Source organism: Chiloscyllium plagiosum, unplaced genomic scaffold (assembly GCF_004010195.1).
Source record: "Chiloscyllium plagiosum isolate BGI_BamShark_2017 unplaced genomic scaffold, ASM401019v2 scaf_9467, whole genome shotgun sequence".
Classification (NCBI taxonomy): domain Eukaryota; kingdom Metazoa; phylum Chordata; class Chondrichthyes; order Orectolobiformes; family Hemiscylliidae; genus Chiloscyllium; species Chiloscyllium plagiosum.
In genome coordinates, this window is record NW_025214072.1 from 25,469 (window position 1) to 35,750 (window position 10,282).

The following is a 10,282-nucleotide window of genomic DNA, read 5'->3' on the forward strand; positions in this document are numbered from 1 at the left end:
GTCTATCTGTGCATAAATCATTTAAGGTGACTGGACAGGTTGAGAGATGGGTTCAAAATGGTATACAAACAAGGGACAAGAGGAGGCCATTTGGTCCTTTTGAGCCTTTCAATAAGATCATGGATGATCTAATTTTAATCTCAACTTGATATTCCTGTATATCCCTGCCAGTAATCTTTTGTCCTCTTGGTAATCAAGCTGTCTACCTCTGCTTTAAAAGAAAGCTTAAAGATTCTGCATCCAAGGGTTTTTGAAGTAGGAAATTCCAAAGAGCCTTTGAGAGAAAATTATTTCCCTCATCTATTTTAATTGGGTGATCCTTTGTTTTTGAACTATAACCCCTAGTTCTAGATTCTTCCATAATAGACAACGTCTTTTCCATGTCACCAGGTCAGATCGCTTCCGATCTTAGATGAGCTGCCTTCATAAACTGCTGCAGTCCATTTGACAAAGGTAGACCTATAATAGTCAGATGGGAATGTATGTAGTAGCCTAACTATGCTGCCAGTTTCCCTTGAACAAAGCCATGTTGGTTTGCCTGATTACCTTGAACTTATTCAAGCATCCTGTTAATACAGCTTTAATAATAGCTTCTAACATTTTCCTTATGAAAGATGTTAAGCTAACTAGCCTATGATTTCCTGCTTTCTGCCTCCTTCCTTTTTTGAATAAAGGAGTTGCACTGGCTATTCTCCAGCTTAAAGGAACCTTCCTAAATCTAATAAAATTTGGAAAATTAAAACCAATGCATCAACATAGGAGCTGGAGCAGCTTCTCGCGATCAACCCTGTCCATCCAGCTGCTTACCCCGACTAGGAAATTTATCATTATTCCTATCACTGGGTCAAAATCCTGAAATTCCCATCTGACTATTATAGGTCTACCTTTGTCAAATGGACTGCAGCAGTTTATGAAGGCAGCTCATCTAAGATCGGAAGCGATCTGACCTGGTGACATGGAAAAGACGTTGTCTATTATGGAAGAATCTAGAACTAGGGGTTATAGTTCAAAAACAAAGGATCACCCAATTAAAATAGATGAGGGAAATAATTTTCTCTCAAAGGCTCTTTGGAATTTCCTACTTCAAAAACCCTTGGATGCAGAATCTTTAAGCTTTCTTTTAAAGCAGAGGTAGACAGCTTGATTACCAAGAGGACAAAAGATTACTGGCAGGGATATACAGGAATATCAAGTTGAGATTAAAATTAGATCATCCATGATCTTATTGAAAGGCTCAAAAGGACCAAATGGCCTCCTCTTGTCCCTTGTTTGTATACCATTTTGAACCCATCTCTCAACCTGTCCAGTCACCTTAAATGATTTATGCACAGATAGACCCAGGTCCTTTGGTTTCTGCATGCACTTTAGAATTTTTGTCCACATCTCAGTTTTTCTGATCAAAATGAATCATTTCACAAATCACCGTTATGGAGAAAGAAATTTAGCTAAACACCAGAGAAGAAGAAATAGATGGCCACGCTGATAAGGTGAAGTGCAAAGGGAATGTTTCTGAGTTGTACCGCCTCTGCAGGAGATACTAAAATGATGTGTGGGATATGTTATTGAGGGTGGCTTTTATAAAGAGGATGTAAGACAGAGGGCATGATACCAGTTCACAGTTCCTTCTGAGCCAAGAACCACTGTGACTGAAAGGGGTGTTTAGTTTATATGAAGTGTCGCTCTGTGTTGGGATTCCTCGTGACTTGCCTGCAGCTGCAACAACACATGAATCATTTCCTCTCCTTGGACTGCGGTTGAAACTCAGAACACTGGGGCTTTTCTCTACACCTCAACTAAGTGCTTTAAGATTTCACACAGCAGACAACTATGAAACAGCAGGGAGGAAAAATAATCCTGCCTCCACCAAGCGCTGGGAAGCAGATCAATCCTTCACTTTCTATTTTATTTCTCTGAAGGTAGCTATTGAGTTGCATAACTAATACATTGATTTTGAGGCTGCAAGTGATGTTTTAATTGGCTCTCAACTGATTTAGTATCAGTTAAGCTCAGTAAATTCTGCAACATAAACTGATCCCAATTGCCCCCGATGCAGCATCTTGTCCCCTCCCCTTCCTTTAGTGAAGAGGCATCTGCCTAATTTGTTCTACTCTAGGCACCTTGAAAGGATACTGGCCTTGGAGGGGCTGAAGCACCAACTCACCAGAATGGTACTGGCACTATAAGGATTAAATTGTGAAAGCTTACACAGGTTCTATAAGGTTCTATTCCCTCGTATGCAGAAGAATTAAGGGGCAGTAACTGAGGTGCTTAAGGTACATAATCAAGTGACTGAACAGGCAATTCAGAGGCCTATACAAATATTGCTGAGACAGCACTGTCCAAACCCATGGTGTCTACCACCTAGAAGGAAAAGGGCAGCAGATACATGGGAACAGTGTAAAAACAAGGACTGCAGATGCTGGAAACCAGACTCTAGATTAGAGTTTCCTGCTCCTCGGATGCTGCCTGACCTGCTGTGCTTTGCCAGCACCACTCTAATCTAGATACATGGGAACATCACTGCCTTTAAGTTCCCTGAGAAGTCACATCATCCTGACTTCGAATTATATCACCTTCATCGTCGTTGACTCAAAATTCTGGAACTTCCTTCCCAACAGCATTACCTACACCCCCGAGGCTCTAGCAGTTCAAAGCAGCTCACCACCACCTTCTCCAGCACATTTAGGCATGGACAATAATTGCTGGCCTAGCCAGCGACACACACACATCCAGTAAACCAAGAACAAAAAAAAGTTCAAATCCCATCAGTTAATCAATCAAAAAATCTGAACTAATAGTGTCAAAAATGAGTGACTAATGAAACTACCAGATTGTCTTAAAATCCATCTTGCTCACTCATGTCCCTTAGGAAATAAATCTGATTTTCTTACTGGGGTCATTTATACCAAATCAAAGGTCATATCAATGTGGTTGACTTGGTGGCATGGTGGCTCAGTGGTTAGCACTGTTACCTCACAGCAACCGAGTTAAATTCCAGCCTTGCATGACTTCCTGTCTGGAGTTTGCATGTTCTCCCAGTGTCTGCTTGGGTTTCTGCCGGATGCTCCAGTTTCCTCCCACAGTCCAAACATGTGCAGGCTCGGTGGGTTGGCCATAGGAAATGCAAGGCTATGGGATAGAATGGGTGGCTAGATCTGAGCGGGATGCTGTTCAAAGGGTCAGTTCAGACACAATGGACCAAATGGCCTTGCTCCGCACTGTGAGGATTCTACATTTCTATGTAATACACCAAAACACCATACATCACTCCAGCTATCAGCTATAGACTTACCGCCATCACCACAGTTTGGGATGGGCAATAAATGACTTGTTCGCCAGCAACCCATGAATGAACAAAAACAATATTAGTGTTGTTGCTGTGATAGATAGAGAAAAAGCATCTCCCACAGGTGGGAGAAGTACAGAACAAGTGGTAATGAAAATCTGGAGCTCTCAAGAAAAGTTACAAGATGAGAAGAGCACCTGGAAAATCACAGCAGGTGAGCGGATGTGGAATTCGGAAGAACTTGGCATATTACTGCATGACAGGATACTTGACCAAGGTAAAAGCTATCTTGGCTCTCAGCCCCTTGCTTTAGTGGGAAGATACTGCTCGAGATAAAGACTAAAGTTTAGCAATTATAATTTGATTAAATATAGGGAGTATATCATAGGTTCATTAGTGCGGTGCTTCCTGAGCTCACTAGCTTCTCTGTACTTGAGCAGCAAGGTGATAGCTTATCTTTATCTTGAATTATTGTAAAGTGCAGAATGTAAGCCAAGTTGCTTGCATCATTGTATAAGTATAGGCTGACTGTTCAGCTCAGCGAAGTGCTGTGGGACAGTCGGGACTGCATGGCAGCTTCTCCATGAATTCACAAAAAATAAAGCTTCTTGAAACAAGACTCAAGTATCAGACTAAGTAATTTCCTCAACAGTTGGTATCCAAGGAAAGACATAAGGTTAACATTTAGACCTGTCTGCAGACACTGCCTGACCTGCTAAGTTGCTCAAGTATTTTTTGTTATTTCAGATCTCCAGAATTCACTGCACTTCATTTTTGCAGCTTGTTCATTTATTTGGACTTGAGAGTTACAGAACCAAGGTGGGTAAATAAAACAGTGACAAAATCAGCCACAATTTAACTGAATAGTGGAAAGGTCAAGGAAATGGAATAGTTTTACATTCCCAATTTTCTCTCAGATTAATGTAGACCCAACCACATGATTCAAGCTGGGGAGTCTTCCCTTAGTTCTGGTCAATATTTCTCAATTAAATTTGTAACAATTATATATTTTATTATATTAGATTTCCCACAGTATGGAAACAGGCCCTTCGGCCCAACTAGTCTACACCGACCCTCTGAAGAGTAACCCACCTAGACGCATTCCCCTCTCCTATATTTACCCCTGATGAATGCACCTAACACTATGGGCAATTCAGCACGGCCAATTCTCCTGACCTGCACATTGTTGGATTGTGGAGGAAACTGGAGCATACAAACGGGGAGAACGTGCAAACTCCACACAGACAGTCACCCAAGGCTGGAATTGAACCCGGGTCCCTGACGCTGTGAGGCAGCAATGCTAACCACTGAGCCACCATGCTGCCCCAAGACCATTTCACCTTTAATCTCCAATGCCTCGAGACAATTGCGTTAAAATTGATGAACAAGTGCAAGTTGTAGTTATGCAGGATTTTGCTATGGGCAAACTGATTGATATGTTTCATATCTTACAACATTAACTGTGCACCAAAAATTCTACACCAGACTTGAGACATCCAGAGGTCATAAGGAAATCTTCAAACAAAAAGATCAAACAATTGGGAGCTAAGACAAGTAAAGGGAATGGAAGTATAGGTCAACTATAATCTACCAACAGTCGCTTGGCACTACACAGTATGCATACCACTTTTGAGAGAGACATGTTGGCAAAGCTTTGTATTGCACTCATCAGAAAAAATTCAAGAATGCCAAATTTCAAGTGTTCACAATTTATACTACAGGCAAAAAGTGGGTTGATTGGTTGGCAAGTTGTCTCTGATTCACTAAGGCATTGCCATAGAAAAAGCAAGGCTTTTACTCCTCAGGTAAACTAAAAAAGATATATTCTTTTTGTTTGGAGAGAATGGGACACGACATACGCATGTTGATTCTGTGGTATACATCATTCTGATTGAAATTTGACATTCTTGCCTAAATCATGATAACTCATAAACTAATTCAATGGCAGAATAAGATACAGATTCAGAAAGGGACTCCTGTCTATACATTTCTGAAGGATCCTCTGGTATTTCTGCAAAGTAGCCATCTTCAAAACAAGTCTAGTCACTTAGCACTGGTGAGAAGCTCTAGATTCTGTACAGTAAAGAACCTTCATTTCTTCTCTGGTCTCATACAGCCAAGCCGTTCAGCCCAGAAAGGGTGGCACAATGGGTCAGTGGTTAGCACAGCTGCCTCACAGCGCCAGGGACACTGGTTCAATTCCAGCCTTGGGCAACTGTCTGTGTGGAGTTTGCACATTTCCCTATGCCTGTGTGGGTTTCCTCCCACAGTCCAAAGATGTGTATGTTAGGTGAATTGGTCATGCTAAATTGCCCATGTGTACACCCAGTCAAGTGAAGGAATTTCTCATTTCAGTTCTAAATGGTACAGCTCTTTTCCAGACACTATTACTTCTGGTACTTGAGTCCACAGGCAAGGGAATTGGCCTCTACAGGAATCTACCTGGCCAAACAGTTAAATCATATCATACATTTCAGTGAGATCAGTGTGAAAAGATAAGAAATCCCACTGGATTCTATGGGATCAAGACCCACCTGTTTAGCCTCTTGCAGGACGTCACTAATGCTTTGTTGAGGTGTGGGAGGCTGGTAGCACCTGCTTTCACTGCCTCCAGGTCCAAGACATAGCTCGCTTTCAAATATTCGTGAGACATGGTGGTCATCCCATTGGTTGCACTGGAGAAGGGAAAAAGACGAGATTAAAAGGAAGTAAAAAACCAAAGATGTTGGAGGAAGATTTCAGCATCGACACTGCTTTGCTTTTATTAGATACAAAGGAAGTACTGCTGCAACAACCAACCCTCAGCAACTATTCTCCTCAATCTGCATAAAGTTAATTCTTAGTCAGACAGAAAAAAGGTTGAAAAGAGGCAAAATTATTTATCCCAGAGTCTCTCGCCATAATGCAATAGCACTGCACTGAATCGAGGGTTATGGGGTAAACGTAGGAAAGCAGAATTGAGGATTATCAGATCAGCCATGATCACACTGATTGGCAGAGCAAACCCAGTGGGCTGAATGGCTTATTTCTGTGCCTATATCTTAGGGTTTTATCGTCAATCAGATGTTTCCTTCTTAGAGATATCAAGCTCAGGGATCCAGTTCACATTTTGTTTTAGCACAAAGTACCTTTTACTTGGTCTGCAAGAGTTAAGGTTGATAGACAACTAGGCTGGGCTGTTCCACCATTCAAAAGACCCTGGATAATCTGTAATTCAATTCCTTTGCCCCAAATCTAGTCATATCTTTGGTTAACAAAACTCATCAATCTAAGATATAAAATTAACAACTGGGACCAAGCATCACCTGCTGTTTTAAGAAGAACAAAAGACAGGAACTGATTAGGGATAGTCAACATGGCTTTTTGCGTGGGAAATCATGTCTCACAAACTTGATTGAGTTTTTTGTAGAAACAACAAAAAGGATTGAGGAGGTCAAAGTGGTAGACGTGATCTATATGTACTTCAGTAAAGCGTTCAACAAGATTCCCCATGGGTGACTGGTGAGCAAGGTTAGATCTCATGGAATACAAGGAGAACTAGCCATTTGGATACAGAACTGGCTCAAAGGTGGAAAACAGTGTGGTGGTGGAGGATTTCTTTTGAGACTGGAGACCTAGGACCAATGGAGTGCCACAAGGATCAGTGCTGGGTCCACTACTTTTTGTCATTTACATAAATGATTTGGATATGAGAATAAGAGATATAGTTAGTAAGTTTGCAGATGACACCAAAATTGGAGGTGTAGTGGACAGCAAAGAAGTTTATCTCAGATTACAATGGGATCTTGATCAGATGGGCCAATGGGCTGAGGAGTGGCAGATGGAGTTTAATTCAGATAAATGAAAGGTGCTGCATTTTGGGAAAGCAAATCTTAGCAGGTCTTATACACTCCATGGTAAAGTCCTAGAGAGCGTTGCTGAACAAAGAGATCTTGAAGTGCAGGTTCATAGCTCCTTGAAAGCAATTGCAGATAGATAAGATAGTGAAGGTGGCATTTGGTATGCTTTCTTTTATTGGTCAGATTATTGAGTACAGGAATTGGGAGGTCATGTTGCAGTTGTAGAAGACATTGGTTAGGCCATTTTTGGAATATTGCCTGCAATTCTGGTCTCCTTCCTATTGGAAGGATGTTGTGAAACTTGAAAGGGTTCAGAAAAGCTTTACAAGGATGTTGGATGGGTCAGAGGATTTGAGCTATAGGGAGAGGTTGAATAGGCTGGGGCTATTTTTCCCTAGAGTATCAGAGGCTGAGGGGTGACCTTATAAAATTTTATAAAATCACGAGGGCATGGATAGGATAAATAGACAAGGTGGAGGAAACTAGAACTAGAGGGCATAGGTTCAGGGTGAGAGGGTAAAGGTATAAAAGAAGTCTAAGGGGCAACATTTTCACAAAGAGAGTGGTGCTGGAATGGGCTGCCAGAGGAAGTGGCGGAGGCTAGTACAATTGTAACATTTCAAAGACATATGGATGGATATATGAATAGGACAAGTTTAGTGGAACATGTGCCGGGTGGTGGCAGGTGAGACTAGATTGGGTTTGGGTATCTGGTTGGCATGGACGAGTTGGACCAGAGGCTGCTTCCATGACTCTAAGAAGTTCCAAGCTTCTACCACCTTGGTGTGGTCAAGTGTTTCTCAATAACATTCTTGAAAGGTCTAACTTTTTAAAGACCATGCTCATCACTCTGATACTGCTCACTTAGTGGAATTACTTTCTTTATACATTGCCCTAATGGTTTCCATAACACCTTGAGAATTTTAATCAAATCACACCTTATCCTTGCAAATCCCAGGAAATTCAACTTCTGATTATATAATCTCCTATTTCAATACTATGAGTATGTATCACATGGAGTGAGTGGAGACACATTTGGACCTGGCTATGGTATGATTCACAGTTAAATATACTGTACAGGTTAACACAGGGTTTCAGAAGGGGAGATGCAAATGATGCCGTCAAAGATCACAGCACCTATCAGTGGTTCGTTCCATTAGCTGTCTTATCACCTCTGCACTGGTAACAGTTATTTCTCACAGTTTTTGTTTGAGATTCTATTTTAAGACAGAAGGAAAGGTTAACTAAGATTTCGGTTCCAGATGGGATAATTCTATTCCTTTTTTTTCCCCCTGCATTTCCTCCCACGCTTCTGCCTTTGAACATTGATAAGCATTTCAATGGAACATGAAAGAAGAGAGCATAGGTTTCTCATGTTTTAATTGCAGTGCTTGGAGAAACCACAAGCATCTAACTGGCGCTTCAGCAATGGCTGGATTTACACAGAAATGGGAACTCGTACATTAATTCCAAGCCGAGGCCCAATTAAGGGGGTGAGACATTAGAATTATAGGAGCATTACTCAAATAGTTTAACAATGACCTGAGCCACATTAGGGACAACAGTAGCAGGCGCTAACCCGGTCTGTATATTTGCCTGTTGTATAGTTGCAGAGCCAACCACAGTTTTAATGTCTCTGCTTTCCACTCAGTAATATTGTCTGAATCAACCCTGTAGCAGCTCATGTTGCTTACCCATCCCTTTCTTACTTCTTCCAACATATAGTTGGCCTGTCTCTCATCTACTGTACTGCATTAACCTCAATTCATCAACAACTTTGCTGTCTATGTCCCAAGTCACATCAAGACCTGTTCAACCATCAACATACTGATCTGTGTTGACGTTTGCCTGTGCATCAACTCCAATTTAAAATTCCATGCTCAAAACCTGCCTAGCCTTTTCCCTTCTCTTTTTAATCCTCTCCAATGTTAGAATTTTCCAAAGTGTATGCACTTCATTTTTGGTTCCACATCTGAGGTGGTGATATTGTGGTTATGTTACTGGTCTAGTAATTCAGAATCCCACACAAAAGTTTTTGGGACACAGGTTTGAATCTCATTTCAATGCTGGGGATATTGCTGCCAGTAGAGTACGTAAATGAACTTGAATATTGAGGGTATAGTCAAGAAATTTATGGAAAACACAAAACAGTTCTGAATATTCATATCGGACTTGAAATACTGCGTTTTTCTTACCACAGATGCTGCCAGAGCTGATATATCTGCAGTATATTCCTTTTATTTGCATGTTTAATTCATTGCCTCTTCTCTTCCAGATATGGCCACTTTGAAGAAGTTATGTCCTTCTGTCCGACAGGACTTTCATTTTAATTTTTCAGCTTGGTCACATTTTCCTATCTCCCCCCTAGAGTTGGATAAATTGTTTGCCAAAACTCACTTTCACAGTAACACCTCATTCCTCAGTGACTGTCTCTGGCTTTACCTCACCCCACATGGATTTGAAATGAAATTCTATCCTTCTTGTTACAAACTCAACCAGAATCACAATTCTGAAGAGGAGTCAAATCAGACTCAAAAGTTTAACCCTATTTCTCTCTCTCCACAAATGCTTCCAGACCTGCTGAATTTCTCCAATATTTTCTGGGTTTGACACAAAAATTATTAGGTTGACAAATATTGAAGACAGCTATAGACTGCATGAGGATTTCAATGAACTTTGACAGCTGGGTGGAGCAGTGGAAAGTGGAATTCAACCTGGAAAAGTGACAGATAAGTTACGAGGGGAGGCTAACAAGGCCAGAAATTGCACTATTAATGGTAGGACCCTGGAAAGTATGGAAGATCTGAGGGACTTTGGTCTGCATATCCACAGATCCCTTATATTCGTAGGAGAGGTGGATAAGGTGGTTAAGGTGGCATATGGGATACTTGTCTTTATTAACCGAAGCATAAAATACAATGGAAATGTTCAGCCAGAACTGTAGCACCATGTGCAGTTCTGGTCACCACATTATAGAAGGACACGATTGCTCTACAGAGGAGGCTTATTAGGATGCTGCTTGAGACTGAAGGGTCTGAACCAAGAGGAAGCATTGGGTAGGCTGGAGTTGTTTCCCCTGGAGCAGTGAAGGTTGACAGCCTATCTGGTAGAGGTGCGTAAGGGTTTTAAGGGTCATTGATAGGTTGGATAGGAAGGC